Raw genomic sequence first — 15550 nt, forward strand, 5'->3', positions numbered from 1 at the left:
AGAACTTGGGCCTCTGCACCTCCCTCTGCAATTGGATCCTCGACTTCCTAACTGGTAGCCCACAAACTGTGCAGATTGGTGACAGCATGTCCTCCTTGCTGACGGTCGACACTGGTACACCTCAGGGGAGTGTGCTTAGCCCACTGCTCTACTCTCTATAGACACATGACTAGGTGGCTAGGCACTGTTCACGTACCACCTATAAATTTGCAGGTGATACAGCCATTGTTGGTAGAATGTCAGATGGAGATGAGAGGGTGTACAGGAGCTCCACCCAGTGTACCAACTAGAGGAGTGGTGTCACAGCAACAACCTGGCACTCAACGTCAGCAAAGAGCTGACTGTGGACTTCAGGAAGGGTAAGACGAAGGAACACACACCAATCCTCATAGAGGGATCAGAAGTGGAGAGAGTGAGCAGCTTCAAGTGCCTGGGTGTCAAGATCTCTGAGGACGATGCAGATATAAAGAAGGAAAGATAGCGACTATATTTCATTAGGAGTTTGAGGAGATATAGTTTGTCACCTAAACACTTGAAAACTTCTGGAGATGTACCGTGGAGAGCATTTTGACAGGCTGCATCTCCGTCTGGTATGGAGGATGGGGGGGAGGGATTGCTACTGCACAGGACTGAAAGAAGTTACAGAAAGTTATAAAACTAGTCAGCTCCATCTTGGGTACTAGCCTCCACAGCATCCAAGACATCTTTGAGGAACGATGCCTCAGAATCAGTTATCAAGGACCCCCATCACCCAGGACATGCCCTCTTCTCATTGTTACCTAAAGGCACACACTCAGCGATTCAGGAACAGCTTCTTCCCCTCTGCCATTCAATTCCTAAACGGACATTGAGCCCATGAACACCACCTCACTTTTTAAATGTATATTATTTATGTTTTTGCACTATTTTAATCATATATATATAAACACACACAATTACAGTAATTGATTGATTGTTTCTCTTTTGATCTTAGATATTGCATTGAACTGCTGTTGCTAAGTTAACAAATTTCACCTCACATGCTGGTGATAATAAACCTGATTCTGATTCTGACTGTGATTAGAGGATTTAGGTTTGAGACTCCTTGGTGCTGGATCCACGTCTGAGATGTGAAGTCATTGAAAGGCCAGTTGAGTAGAGTTAATGACCAGTACGTTGGTGTAAATGGTGAGGGGAGCTGGGTCCAGCAGCCCTGGATGACAAGAGATGGTGTAAGTTCAGTCAGGGAAAAAAAGCACCTGGAAAGAGAAATGAGACGAAGACTTGACAGATGTCAAGGAAGCAGAAAGGAAAAGGAAATTCAGAACATTAAAAAGGGCTACGAGGTTTGGCACAACATCGTGTGCTAAAGGGCTTGCACCATGTTGCAATCTCCGATCTTCTGTGAGATGCTCTGGGGAGGCAAGATTAAGGAGAATCAAGAGGGTAAGGGCAAGGGCAATGACCTGAGGAATGAGAGATGTTACCCCAGCCGTCAGGAATGTAGGTGCAGCCTCCTTAACCAATAATCATACAAGTGGCACCTTCCTTGTGAACAGATAGTCCAAGGCATCCTTTCCTGGCACAGTCTGTCCTTCCTTCCTGTGTAACAGCCTTCTTGCCAACCAGCATGGGCATGGTGCTCACCCAGTAACCCACTGGGGTGGCATTCATACAGCACCACATTTCAACCGTGCCACCCTGTGGGAACCATGGGTAGGCTAGGATACTGCATATCCGTAAGTGCCATTCAGCTGCCAACAAGTGCCCAGCTTCACAACACCCTTTGGCACAGACACTGCCGTCCCAGGATACCACGCCTGCTCCTACTTGCTATCGACCTTGCACCCTGTACCCGCCCTGACTCAACCTACCACACACCAACACTCGGTCAGGTGGCAAAATCACAAAGTCAGGGCATTCCAATTCTCCAAAGGGTACGAGGGAGATACCAGCCCTTAAAGCAATCACTCCACAGGGGCTTAAGCCCCTTAAGGCAGTAGGCATACTCTGGGAACAGACTGTCCCCTCCCAGCTCCCCCAAAATGAATGCCAAGGCCCGAGAAGCCAGATCACTCCCCCCCCCAGTCTTGTTCTTGTTAAAGGGATCAATATCAGTGGCATCCCTTCTGTGACGTAGCAAGGAGTCTTCTTACAAATTCATCAATCTGACCCATTGGTCAAGGGTGAGAATTCAAGCGCTTATCCACAGGAATGTACAACAGGATTTCCCACCATGTTGCCATTCTGCAATGCAGGGAGATACAGATGCACTCGGTCCTGATCAGTCGCTGGATATTTGGAAAACACAAAAACAGCCACTAGAATTGCTCCCCGAATGATCAATTTCCTTTGAGATGGGGGCATCTCATATCTGGAATAAAGTTGCACAAATTTCAACTCAAATCTCATATGCCCTCTCTGAAAAATGAGTTAACCCTAAAACCACTGGGGAAGCAAGACACAATAAACAGGCTTAAAAACAAAGCAATTAACCAAACAAACACAGTAACAGATTAGAACGCAAAATAGAAAGCACAGATCACAAAGCTGGGCTGTGCTCTTCTTTAAAACTTTCTATGGGACTGCAAAAACTTAACAGAGATGGTTAATTTTTCACAGAGAAACAGCACTTATCAGAGAACAAGAGATAAAGGAAAAACTGGGTGGGACTCAGCACATTCACAGAGTCCCTTAAAGGCCACATTCAAATCATTCACACTGTTTACAGGGAACAGGATGCAAGTCGAACGACCCTCTCCCTACAACAATGAGGTTTGAATGTACTAACCACCCCACCCTCCGGTTCCCACTGCTGATGAACGGATATCCTTTGCAGCAACCCTGAATGCAATACGAGGAATCTTGCAGAGGAAAATGAATTCTTATTTGCAGAGGACTTGAACGATGACCCTTCCCTCTCAAAAGCCTCCCTTTTCTGCTTTTCCATACAGAACTTCCTCCACGTTGCACAGAGGGTGGGCGTAGGATCCCCATTTACCAGCTCCCCCGGAACCCCAGCTTTAAGCGACGGTAAATCATTTCTGTACTGGGCATGCAGGATCCCCACTCCACATCCCCTTTTCCGACTTCAGTAACTGGCTACACGCACCCTCTCCTACATCTCTAAACCTTGTAATAATTGAATCCTGTACTTACAGGATGATCAACAGCTGATCGTATCAAAGACAGCACTACCCCTTTTATTGGGAAAATCCCAAAATAATCACGAGTCCTGCCAGTCCAGAAGTCAATTCAATAATCTCTGGTGAGCTACCACTCTCGCGGTATATTTCTGTGAGAAGAGCTCACTGGTGTAGAACTTTAGTAGCCTCCTCTACTGTGCTGCACTCCGTCCGCTTGGGGGTTCAAATTCCATTCGGTAAGAGTGCCAGACCCAAGTTTAACTGCGGCCATTACTCGAACCCATAGCTATGCATGATGCTCGGGGGAAGCAAGCAGTGATCCCAGGGCATTATTGGTCGTGTGTTGGGATGAAGGGCTCCCTAAGGACCCTACCCCTGTTAGATAGGCTCTCTCTAGTACCCCCACATCCCATAACCTCAATAACCACGCAGCCAAAGACTCACCAGCCTTTTTTGCTTTACCTATTCCCTAAACTTGCTAGTTCCTTCGTGGAGAATCTGAGCTCTGCTGTCTCTAATACACCATCTCCTGCACATTCCTGAGCCTCGTCCCCACCTCCCTCCTGCCAGGAAGAAGCTGCAGGCCGATGCCCCCCTATTATTTTACACTGACACCTTACAATTGCTGCAAACAGGCAGGAAACATTCTGCAGGCTCCTCCTGGGAAAACCCAACCATTTAAGCATAGAAACCATGTGATGTCCCATTTCAACCCCAGCAACATCTAACCGGTCTGACCAATCCACCGGTATCCCGTAACCCGTCAGCAAGTTAGCGAGACTTCCAAAGCCTGCACTATTATCCATCTCTCATACCGAGAGTCCTCTCTTTTAAATAACCTCTTAAAGAAATGCATTTCTGCTCAAAAAGCCAGACCCTGCTCGCAGTGCCAAATGTAATGTTGAATCAGGTTCAGGGGTTTGGCAAGTGAGACAGGAAATGCACTGACTTTGAACAGGTCTATTGATCATTTATTTACAAACAGTAAAAATTCAGCCAAATATTCATGTTCCCCGGGTTACAGACAGTACAAAGCAGAATATTCAACAGACATACACACATTCAACAAGCATACTCTGTTGAAAGTTTACAGAGCATACCTTCCTAATGGTCATGTACATCCTTGCCTTAAACAAAGGAGGAAGAGAGTAAGCCCTTTCCACGTGTAATTTTATATACCCAGGATGTTTGAAACTGGACAGCAGGCAACTATCCAATGGGAAAAGAAGCAGCAGCTCCTGAACTCACCAGTCACGATGGAAGCGACTCCGGACAATCAGAATAAGGCACGCCCCACGGGACAGCTGTGCCCTCTAGTGTGAGACTCCCCTACCCTGAGAAGTCTGTGAACACGCACCTTATGATTCTATATACCTCTGTAAAGTCACCCTTCTGCCTCGAGGGAAAACAGTCACAGTCTGTCCAGTTTCCCTCATAACTGAAGCCCTTCAGTCCCGGCAAAATCCTTCTGAATCTGCATCCTCTCGAGCTTAATGATATCTTCCCTACAGCTGAACAAGCAGAACAGCACATAATACTCTACATGTGGTCTCACTCATGTCTTGTACAGCTATAAAGTGATGTACAGCCAGCTCCTGTACTCTGTGTCCAACTGAAGGCCAGTGTGCCAATTCCATCTTCACCAGTCTCCAGTTTTAGAAATTATGTCCCCTGAATCCATTGGTCACATGCCCTCTCAATCTGAAGACCAACTATCTACTACCACCACCCAATTCTGTATCCAATCAGTTTGCATCAGCAAGGGGAAGACATGAGATCAGGGAGGGCTGTGTTGAATCTTCTGTCAGTGGAAGAGACACTACTGGAAAAGATTCTTAGGGGCAGGAGTTATGAGCACAACAAATTCTATGCTGATGATCCTGATTCAGGAAAAGCACGGCCAGTCGGTTTGGCTTTGTGTGGGTAAGGTCCTGTCTCTCAAATCTGACTGAAGAAAGTACAAAGTCATAGAGCCCTACAGCACAGAAACAGGCCCTTCAGTCCATCTAGTCCATGCTGGCTTCATCTTCTGTCTAGTCCCATGTACCGGCACCTGGACAATATCCCTCCCATCAATGTCCCTATCCTATCCTATCCTATCCTATCCAGTGTTACAATTGAACCTGCACCGACCACTTCCACCAGGAACTCGTCCCACATTCGCACCCTCTCCGAGCGGCATAATTCATTTCAGATTCTCCTTAAATATTTCACCTTTCACTCTAAACCTAGTTCCAGTCTCACCCAACTTGACGGGGAAAAGTCCTGCTTGTGTTCACTCTAACAATTGCCCTTATTTCATAATAGCCACCCCTCACTCACTGAAACTGCAGAGAGCAGGGGAACGTTGTGGTTAACTTGTGCCACGACGGTGATGGATCTACGGTCCTAAGCACATCATCTACACTGGTGTGGCACAGCCTCCCCAAGGTTCCATCCAGAGTAATCTGTCTCTAGTCTTCGTACAACACAGGAACAGGCACTCCTGCCAACACATCATTGATCATTGTCCAACCGTTACAGCTACCCTCGCTGATAGAGCACAGACTAGTCTCATACACAGGCCAGGGCTGTACCTGTTGATTATACATAAGCCAACACAGTACATATTGATGAATACACAGACCTGTGGGACCACAATTGTGGACTTACTCACCTCAGACTTCCAGAACACTCAGCTATCCCTCTGAAAATGAAAGTACGGCTGTTCAAGCCCGATGTCCTGACCAGACGTGAGAATGATAAACAACCTGCAGTCAAGCAGAGAAAAATAAGCAACAGTTCCTTGAATTACTGCTGGAAATTGTGAACAGGATGGAACTTAACCAACGCCCTGCTGCAGTTGTTGCTGAGCCGGAAATTGTGTGTGTTGCTGATACAGCTACCCACTGCATGTAGAGCAGTGGATGGCAGGATCCATACTCTGCGGTTTACGCTGTTCCCACTCCCCACTCCGCGGTTTACCCTGTTCCCACTATCCACTCCAAGATTTATCCCAGTCCCACTCCCCACTCCTCAGTTTACCTCGGTCCCACTCACAACTCCGCGGTTTACCCTGTTCCCATTCCCCACTCCGCAGTTTACCCCGGTCCCACGCCCCACTCCGTTCCCACTCCCCACTCCGGTCCCACTCCCCACTCCGGTCCCACTCCCCACTCCGTTCCCACTCCCCACTCGGCGGTTTACCCCGTTCCCACTCCCTACTCCGCGGTTTACCCTGTTCCCACTCCCCACTCGGCGGTTTACCCCAGTCCCACTCCCCACTCCGGTCCGACTCCCCACTCCGTTCCCACTCCCCACTCCGCGGTTTACCCCGGTCCCACTCCCCACTCGGCGGTTTACCCCAGTCCCACTCCCCACTCCGCGGTTTACCCCGGTCCCACTCCCCACTTGGCGGTTTACCCCAGTCCCACTCCCCACTCCGCGGTTTACCCCGGTCCCACTCCCCACTCGACGGTTTACCCCAGTCCCGCTCCCCACTCCGCGGTTTACCCCGGTCCCATTCCCCACTCCGCGGTTTACCCCGGTCCCACTCCTCACTCTGCGGTTTACCCCGGTCCCATTCCCCACTCGGCGGTTTACCCCAGTCCCACTCCTCACTCTGCGGTTTACCCCGGTCCCACTCCCCACTCCGCGGTTTACCCCGGTCCCACTCTCCACTCGGCGGTTTACCCCCGTCCCACTCCCCACTCCGCGGTTTACCCCGGTCCCACTCCTCACTCTGCGGTTTACCCTGGTCCCACTCCCCACTCCGCGGTTTACCCCGGTCCCACTCCCCACTCTGCGGTTTACCCCGGTCCCACTCCCCACTCGGCGGTTTACCCCGGTCCCATTCCCCACTCGGCGGTTTACCCCGGTCCCACTCCCCACTCGGCGGTTTAGCCCGGTCCCACTCCCCACTCCGCGGTTTACCCCTGTCCCACTCCCCACTCGGCGGTTTACCCCGGTCCCATTCCCCACTCTGCTGTTTACCCCGGTCCCATTCCCCACTCTGCGGTTTACCCCGGTCCCACTCCCCACTCGGCGGTTTACCCCGGTCCCATTCCCCACTCTGCGGTTTACCCCGGTCCCACTCCCCACTCGGCGGTTTAGCCCGGTCCCACTCCCCACTCCGCGGTTTACCCCGGTCCCATTCTCCACTCCGCGGTTTACCCCGGTCCCACTCCCCACTCGGCGGTTTACCCCGGTCCCACTCTCCACTCCGCGGTTTACCCCGGTCCCATTCCCCACTCTGCGGTTTACCCCTGTCCCATTCCCCACTCGGCGGTTTACCCCGGTCCCACTCTCCACTCCGCGGTTTACCCCGGTCCCATTCCCCACTCCGCAGTTTACCCCGGTCCCACTCCCCACTCGGCGGTTTACCCCGGTCCCACTCCCCACTCCGCGGTTTACCCCGGTCCCACTCCCCACTCGGCGGTTTACCCCGGTCCCACTCCCCACTCCGCGGTTTACCCCGGTCCCACTCCCCACTCCGCAATTAACCCCGTTCCCACTCCTCACTCTGCGGTTTACCCTGTTCCCACTCCCCACTCCGCGGTTAACCCCGTTCCCACTCCCCACTCGGCGGTTTACCCCGGTCCCACTCCCCACTCCGCGGTTTACCCCGGTCCCACTCCCCACTCCGCAATTAACCCCGTTCCCACTCCTCACTCTGCGGTTTACCCTGTTCCCACTCCCCACTCTGCGGTTAACCCCGTTCCCACTCCCCACTCGGCGGTTTACCCCGGTCCCACTCCCCACTCCGCGGTTTACCCCAGTCCCACTCCCCACTCAAGTCAAGTCACTTTTTATTGTCATTTCAACCATTACTGCTGGTACAGTACACAGTGAAAACGAGACAACGTTTTTTCAGGACCATGATGTTACATGACACAGTACAAAAACTAGACTGAACTATTTAACAACAACACAGAAAAAACTACACTAGACTACAGACCTACCCAGGACTGCATAAAGTGCACAAGATAGTGCAGGCATTACAATAAATAATAAAGAGGACAATAGGGCAGGTGTCAGGTGTCAGTCCAGGCTCTGGGTATTGAGGAGTCTGACAGCTTGGGGGAAGAAACTGTTACATAGTCTGGTCGTGAGAGCCCGAATGCTTCGGAGCCTTTTCCCAGACGGCAGGAGGGAGAAGAGATTGTATGAGGGGTGCGTGGGGTCATTCATAATGCTGTTAGCTTTGCGGATGCAGCGTGTAGTGTAAATATCTGTAATGGCGGGAAGAGAGACCCCGATGATCTTCTCAGCTGACCTCATTATCCGCTGCGGGGTCTTGCGATCCGAGATGGTGCAATTTCCGAACCAGGCAGTCATACAGCTGCTCAGGATGCTCTCAATACAACCCCTGTAGAATGTGGTGAGGATGGGGAGGAGTGGGAGATGGACTCCGCGGTTTGCCCCGCTCCAACTGCCCAATCTGCGGTTTACCCAGGTCCCACTCTGTGGTTTACCCCATCCCCAACCCACTACGGTTTTCCCTGGTCCCACTCCCCACTACAGTTTTCCCCGGTCCCACTCCCCACTCCGCGGTTTACCCCGGTCCCACTCCCCACTCGGCGGTTTACCCCGGTCCCACTCCCCACTCCGCGGTTTACCCCGTTCCCACTCCCCACTCTGCGGTTTACCCCGATCCCACGCCCCTCCGGCCCGAACACAGACAGCTGCCACTCTGTCACGCAGTGCCTGGTGTTTGACTGAACGCTCACCATCCACACCACCTTGTTTGTCTGTCAGTTGCGAAGCACGGTAACTCCGGGTCTGCCTGGCCGACCTGACTGGGCCGACACTGTCTGGGCTTCCCCGGGGCCGACACTGTCTGGGCTTCCCCGGGGCCGACACTGTCTGGGCTTCCCCGGGGCTGACATTGTCTGGGCTTCCTGGGGCTGACGGTGTCTGGGCTTCCCTGGGGCTGACATTGTCTGGGCTTCCCGGGGCTGACGGTGTCTGGGCTTCCCCGGGGCCGACACTGTCTGGGCTTCCCCAGGGCAGACGGTGTCTGGGCTTCCCCAGGGCTGACGGTGTCTGGGCTTCCCCGGGGCTGACACTGTCTGGGCTTCCCCAGGGCAGACGGTGTCTGGGCTTCCCGGGGCTGACGGTGTCTGGGCTTCCCCGGGGCCGACACTGTCTGGGCTTCCCCAGGGCAGACGGTGTCTGGGCTTCCCCAGGGCTGACGGTGTCTGGGCTTCCCCAGGGCTGACGGTGTCTGGGATTCCCCGGGGCCGACACTTTCTGGGTTTCCCCGGGGCTGACGGTGTCTGGGCTTCCCCGGGACCGACACTGTCTGGGTTTCCCCGAGGCTGACGGTGTCTGGGCTTCCCCGGGGCCGACACTGTCTGGGCTTCCCCGGGGCCGACACTGTCTGGGCTTCCCCGGGGCTGAAATTGTCTGGGCTTCCCGGGGCTGACGGTGTCTGGGCTTCCCCGGGGCCGACACTGTCTGGGCTTCCCCGGGGCCGACACTGTCTGGGCTTCCCCAGGGCAGACGGTGTCTGGGCTTCCCCAGGGCTGACGGTGTCTGGGCTTCCCCGGGGCTGACACTGTCTGGGTTTCCCCAGGGCCGACACTGTCTCGGCTTCCCCGGGGCTGACGGTGTCTGGGCTTCCCCAGGGCTGACGGTGTCTGGGCTTCCCCGGGGCCGACACTGTCTGGGCTTCCCCGGGGCCGACACTGTCTGGGCTACCCCGGAGCTGACGGTGTCTGGGCTTCCCCGGGGCCGACACTGTCTGCGCTTCCCCGGGGCTGACACTGTCTGGGCTTCCCCGGGGCCGACACTGTCTGGGCTTCCCCGGGGCTGACACTGTCTGGGTTTCCCAGGGGCCGACACTGTCTGGCCTTCCCCGGAGGCTGACACTGTCTGGGCTTCCCTGGGGCCGACACTGTCTGGGCTTCCCCGGGGCCGACACTGTCTGGGCTTCCCTGGGACTGACGATGTCTGGGCTTCCCCGGGACTGACGGTGTTTGGGCTTCCCCGGGGCCGACACTGTCTGGGCTTCCCCAGGGCCGACACTGTCTGGGCTTCCCTGGGGCTGACGGTGTCTGGGATTCCCCGGGGCTGACGGTGTCTGGGCTTCCCTGGGGTCGACACTCTCTGGACTTCCCCGGGACTGACGGTGTCTGGGCTTCCCCGGGGCTGACACTGTCTGGGCTTCCCCGGGGTCGACACTGTCTGGGCTTCCCCGGGGCTGACACTGTCTGGGCTTCCCCGGGGCTGACGGTGTCTGGGCTTCCCCGGGGCTGACGGTGTCTGGGCTTCCCCGGGGCTGACACTGTCTGGGCTTCCCCGGGGCTGACGGTGTCTGGGCTTCCCCGGGCTGACGGTGTCTGAGCTTCCCCGGGGCTGACGGTGTCTGGGCTTCCCCGGGGTGACGGTGTCTGAGCTTCCCTGGGGCTGACGGTGTCTGGGCTTCCCCGGGGTCGACACTGTCTGGGCTTCCCCGGGGTCGACACAGTCTGGGCTTCCCCGGGGCTGACGGTGTCTGGGATTCCCCGGGGTCGACACAGTCTGGGCTTCCCCGGGGCTGACGGTGTCTGGGATTCCCCGGGGCTGACACTGTCTGGGCTTCTCCGGGGCTGACGGTGTCTGGGCTTCCCCGGGGCTGACCATGTCTGGGCTTCCCCGGGGCTGATGGTGTCTGGGCTTCCCCGGGGTCGACACTGGCTGGGCTTCCCCGGGGCTGACGGTGTCTGGGCTTCCGCGGGGCTGACGGTGTCTGGGATTCCCCGGGGCTGACGGTGTCTGGGCTTCCCCGGGGCCGACACTGTCTGGGTTTCCCCGAGGCTGACGGTGTCTGGGCTTCCCCGGGGCTGACGGTGTCTGGGCTTCCCCGGGGCCGACACTGTCTGGGTTTCCCCGGGGCCGACACTATCTGGGCTTCCCCGGGGCCGACACTGTCTGGGCTTCCCCGGGGCTGACGGTGTCTGGGCTTCCCCAGGGCTGACGGTGTCTGGGCTTCCCCGGGGCCGACACTGTCTGGGCTTCCCCGGGGCTGACACTGTCTGGGCTTCCCCGGGGCTGACGGTGTCTGCGCTTCCCCGGGGCCGACACATTCTGCGCTTCCCCGGGGCCGACACTGTCTGGGCTACCCCGGGTCTGACTGTGTCTGGGCTTCCCCGGGGCTGACACTGTCTGGGCTTCCCCGGGGCTGACGGTGTCTGAGCTTCCCCGGGGCCGACACTGTCTGGGCTTCCCCGGGGCCGACGGTGTCTGGGCTTCCCCGGGGCTGACACTGTCTGGGCTTCCCCGGGGCTGACACTGTCTGGGCTTCCCCGGGGCTGACGGTGTCTGGGCTTCCCCGGGGCTGACGGTGTCTGGGCTTCCCCGGGGCTGACACTGTCTGGGCTTCCCCGGGGCTGACGGTGTCTGGGCTTCCCCGGGACTGACACTGTCTGGGCTTCCCCAGGGCTGACGGTGTCTGGGCTTCCCCAGGGCCGACACTGTCTGGGCTTCCCCAGGGCTGACGGTGTCTGGGCTTCCCCGGGACTGACGATTACGGGACTGAGCGTTCTGTATACGCTCTATCTGGTTGCCAGCCTGCTCTGTATATGCTCTATCTGGTTGCCAGCCTGCTCTGTATATGCTCTATCCGGTTGCCAGCCTGCTCTGTATATGCTCTATCCGGTTGCCAGCCTGCTCTGTATATGCTCTATCTGGTTGCCAGCCTGCTCTGTATACGCTCTATCCGGTTGCCAGCCTGTTCTGTATATGCTCTATCTGGTTGCCAGCCTGCTCTGTATATGCTCTATCTGGTTGCCAGCCTGTTCTGTATACGCTCTATCCGGTTGCCAGCCTGCTCTGTATATGCTCTATCTGGTTGCCAGCCTGTTCTGTATATGCTCTATCCGGTCGCCAGCCTGCTCTGTATATGCCCTATCCGGTTGCCAGCCTGTTCTGTATATGCTCTATCCGGTTGCCAGCCTGCTCGGTATATGCTCTATCCGGTTGCCAGCCTGCTCTGTATATGTTCTATCTGGTTGCCAGCCTGTTCTGTATATGCTCTATCTGGTTGCCAGCCTGTTCTGTATATGCTCTATCTGGTTGCCAGCCTGTTCTGTATATGCTCTATCCGGTTGTCAGCCTGCTCTGTATGTGCTCTATCTGGTTGTCAGCCTGTTCTGTATATGCTCTATCCGGTTGCCAGCCTGCTCTGTATACGCTCTATCTGGTTGCCAGCCTGCTCTGTATATGCTCTATCTGGTTGCCAGCCTGTTCTGTATATGCTCTATCTGGTTGCCAGCCTGTTCTGTATATGCTCTATCTGGTTGCCAGCCTGTTCTGTATATGCTCTATCTGGATGCCAGCCTGCTCTGTATATGCTCTATCTGGTTGTCAGCCTGCTCTGTATGTGCTCTATCTGGTTGCCAGCCTGCTCTGTATATGCTCTATCTGGTTGCCAGCCTGTTCTGTATATGCTCTATCTGGTTGCCAGCCTGCTCTGTATATGCTCTATCTGGTTGCCAGCCTGTTCTGTATATGCTCTATCTGGTTGCCAGCCTGCTCTGTATACGCTCTATCTGGTTACCAGCCTGCTCTGAATCCTGCTCTATCTGGTTGCCAGCCTGCTCTGTATACGCTCTATCCGGTTGCCAGCCTGTTCTGTATATGCTCTATCCGGTTGCCAGCCTGTTCTGTATATGCTCTATCCGGTTGCCAGCCTGTTCTGTATATGCTCTATCTGGTTGCCAGCCTGCTCTGTATACGCTCTATCCGGTTGCCAGCCTGTTCTGTATATGCTCTATCCGGTTGCCAGCCTGTTCTGTATATGCTCTATCCGGTTGCCAGCCTGTTCTGTATATGTTCTATCTGGTTGCCAGCCTGCTCTGTATATGCTCTATCCGGTTGCCAGCCTGTTCTGTATATGCTCTATCCGGTTGCCAGCCTGTTCTGTATATGCTCTATCCGGTTGCCAGCCTGTTCTGTATATGCTCTATCCGGTTGCCAGCCTGCTCTGTATATGCTCTATCTGGTTGCCAGCCTGCTCTGTATACGCTCTATCTGGTTGCCAGCCTGCTCTGTATACGCTCTATCCGGTTGCCAGCCTGCTCTGTATATGCTCTATCCGGTTGCCAGCCTGCTCTGTATATGCTCTATCTGGTTGCCAGCCTGCTCTGTATATGCTCTATCTGGTTGCCAGCCTGCTCTGTATATGCTCTATCTGGTTGCCAGCCTGTTCTGTATATGCTCTATCTGGTTGCCAGCCTGTTCTGTATACGCTCTATCTGGTTGCCAGCCTGTTCTGTATATGTTCTATCTGGTTGCCAGCCTGTTCTGTATATGCTCTATCCGGTTGCCAGCCTGCTCTGTATACGCTCTATCCGGTTGCCAGCCTGTTCTGTATATGCTCTATCCGGTTGCCAGCCTGCTCTGTATACGCTCTATCCGGTTGCCAGCCTGCTCTGTATATGCTCTATCTGGTTGCCAGCCTGTTCTGTATATGTTCTATCTGGTTGCCAGCCTGTTCTGTATATGCTCTATCTGGTTGCCAGCCTGCTCTGTATATGCTCTATCCGGTTGCCAGCCTGTTCTGTATATGCTCTATCCGGTTGCCAGCCTGCTCTGTATATGCTCTATCTGGTTGCCAGCCCGCTCTGTATATGTTCTATCTGGTTGCCAGCCTGTTCTGTATATGCTCTATCTGGTTGCCAGCCTGTTCTGTATACGCTCTATCTGGTTGCCAGCCTGCTCTGTATACGCTCTATCTGGTTGCCAGCCTGCTCTGTATATGCTCTATCTGGTTGCCAGCCTGCTCTGTATATGCTCTATCTGGTTGCCAGCCTGCTCTGTATATGCTCTATCTGGTTGCCAGCCTGCTCTGTATACGCTCTATCCGGTTGCCAGCCTGCTCTGTATATGCTCTATCTGGTTGTCAGCCTGCTCTGTATATGCTCTATCTGGTTGCCAGCCTGCTCTGTATACGCTCTATCTGGTTGCCAGCCTCTTCTGTATATGCTCTATCCGGTTGCCAGCCTGCTCTGTATATGCTCTATCCGGTTGCCAGCCTGTTCTGTATATGCTCTATCTGGTTGCCAGCCTGCTCTGTATATGCTCTATCTGGTTGCCAGCCTGCTCTGTATACGCTCTATCTGGTTGCCAGCCTGTTCTGTATACGCTCTATCCGGTTGCCAGCCTGCTCTGTATACGCTCTATCCGGTTGCCAGCCTGTTCTGTATATGTTCTATCCGGTTGCCAGCCTGCTCTGTATACGCTCTATCCGGTTGCCAGCCTGCTCTGTATATGCTCTATCTGGTTGCCAGCCTGCTCTGTATATGCTCTATCCGGTTGCCAGCCTGCTCTGTATATGCTCTATCTGGTTGCCAGCCTGCTCTGTATATGCTCTATCCGGTTGCCAGCCTGCTCTGTATACGCTCTATCCGGTTGCCAGCCTGTTCTGTATATGCTCTATCCGGTTGCCAGCCTGCTCTGTATACGCTCTATCCGGTTGCCAGCCTGCTCTGTATATGCTCTATCTGGTTGCCAGCCTGTTCTGTATATGTTCTATCTGGTTGCCAGCCTGTTCTGTATATGCTCTATCTGGTTGCCAGCCTGCTCTGTATACGCTCTATCTGGTTGCCAGCCTGCTCTGTATATGCTCTATCCGGTTTCCAGCCTGCTCTGTATACACTCTATCCGGTTGCCAGCCTGCTCTGTATATGCTCTATCTGGTTGCCAGCCTGTTCTGTATATGTTCTATCTGTTTGCCAGCCTGTTCTGTATATGCTCTATCCGGTTGCCAGCCTGCTCTGTATATGCTCTATCTGGTTGCCAGCCTGCTCTGTATACGCTCTATCCGGTTGCCAGCCTGCTCTGTATATGCTCTATCTGGTTGCCAGCCTGCTCTGTATACGCTCTATCCGGTTGCCAGCCTGCTCTGTATATGCTCTATCTGGTTGCCAGCCTGTTCTGTATATGCTCTATCCGGTTGCCAGCCTGCTCTGTATACCCTCTATCTGGTTGCCAGCCTGTTCTGTATATGCTCTATCCGGTTGCCAGCCTGTTCTGTATATGCTCTATCCGGTCGCCAGACTGCTCTGTATATGCTCTATCCGGTTGCCAGCCTGCTCTGTATATGCTCTATCCGGTTGCCAGCCTGCCCTATATATGCTCTATCCGGTTGCCAGCCTGTTCTGTATATGCTCTATCTGATTGGCAGCCTGCTCTGTATAAGCTCTATCTGGTTGCCAGCCTGTTCTGTATATGCTCTATCCGTTTGCCAGCCTGTTCTGTATATGCTCTATCTGGTTGCCAGCCTGCTCTGTATATGCTCTATCTGGTTGCCAGCCTGCTCTGTATGTGCTCTATCTGATGGCAGCCTGCTCTGTATACGCTCTATCTGGTTGCCAGCCTGCTCTGTATACGCTCTATCCAGTTGCCAGCCTGTTCTGTATATGCTCTATCTGGTTGCCAGCCTGTTCTGTATATGCTCTATC

The 15550-nt window shown here is 54.4% G+C and overlaps 1 protein-coding gene across 1 annotated transcript in view; it reads right to left on the bottom strand.

The window, feature by feature from the left end:
• LOC140733780 (glutathione hydrolase 1 proenzyme-like) overlaps window positions 1–5910 on the bottom strand; it is a 621183-nt gene extending 615273 nt beyond the window's left edge. Inside the window, exon 1 of the mRNA XM_073057536.1 lies at window positions 5782–5910. The gene's annotated coding sequence lies outside the window, so the exon portion shown is untranslated. The remainder of the gene's footprint in view (window positions 1–5781) is intronic.
• Between the last annotated feature and the right edge of the window lie 9640 nt (window positions 5911–15550).

This window comes from Hemitrygon akajei, chromosome 9, assembly GCF_048418815.1.
Source record: "Hemitrygon akajei chromosome 9, sHemAka1.3, whole genome shotgun sequence".
Classification (NCBI taxonomy): Eukaryota; Metazoa; Chordata; class Chondrichthyes; order Myliobatiformes; family Dasyatidae; genus Hemitrygon; species Hemitrygon akajei.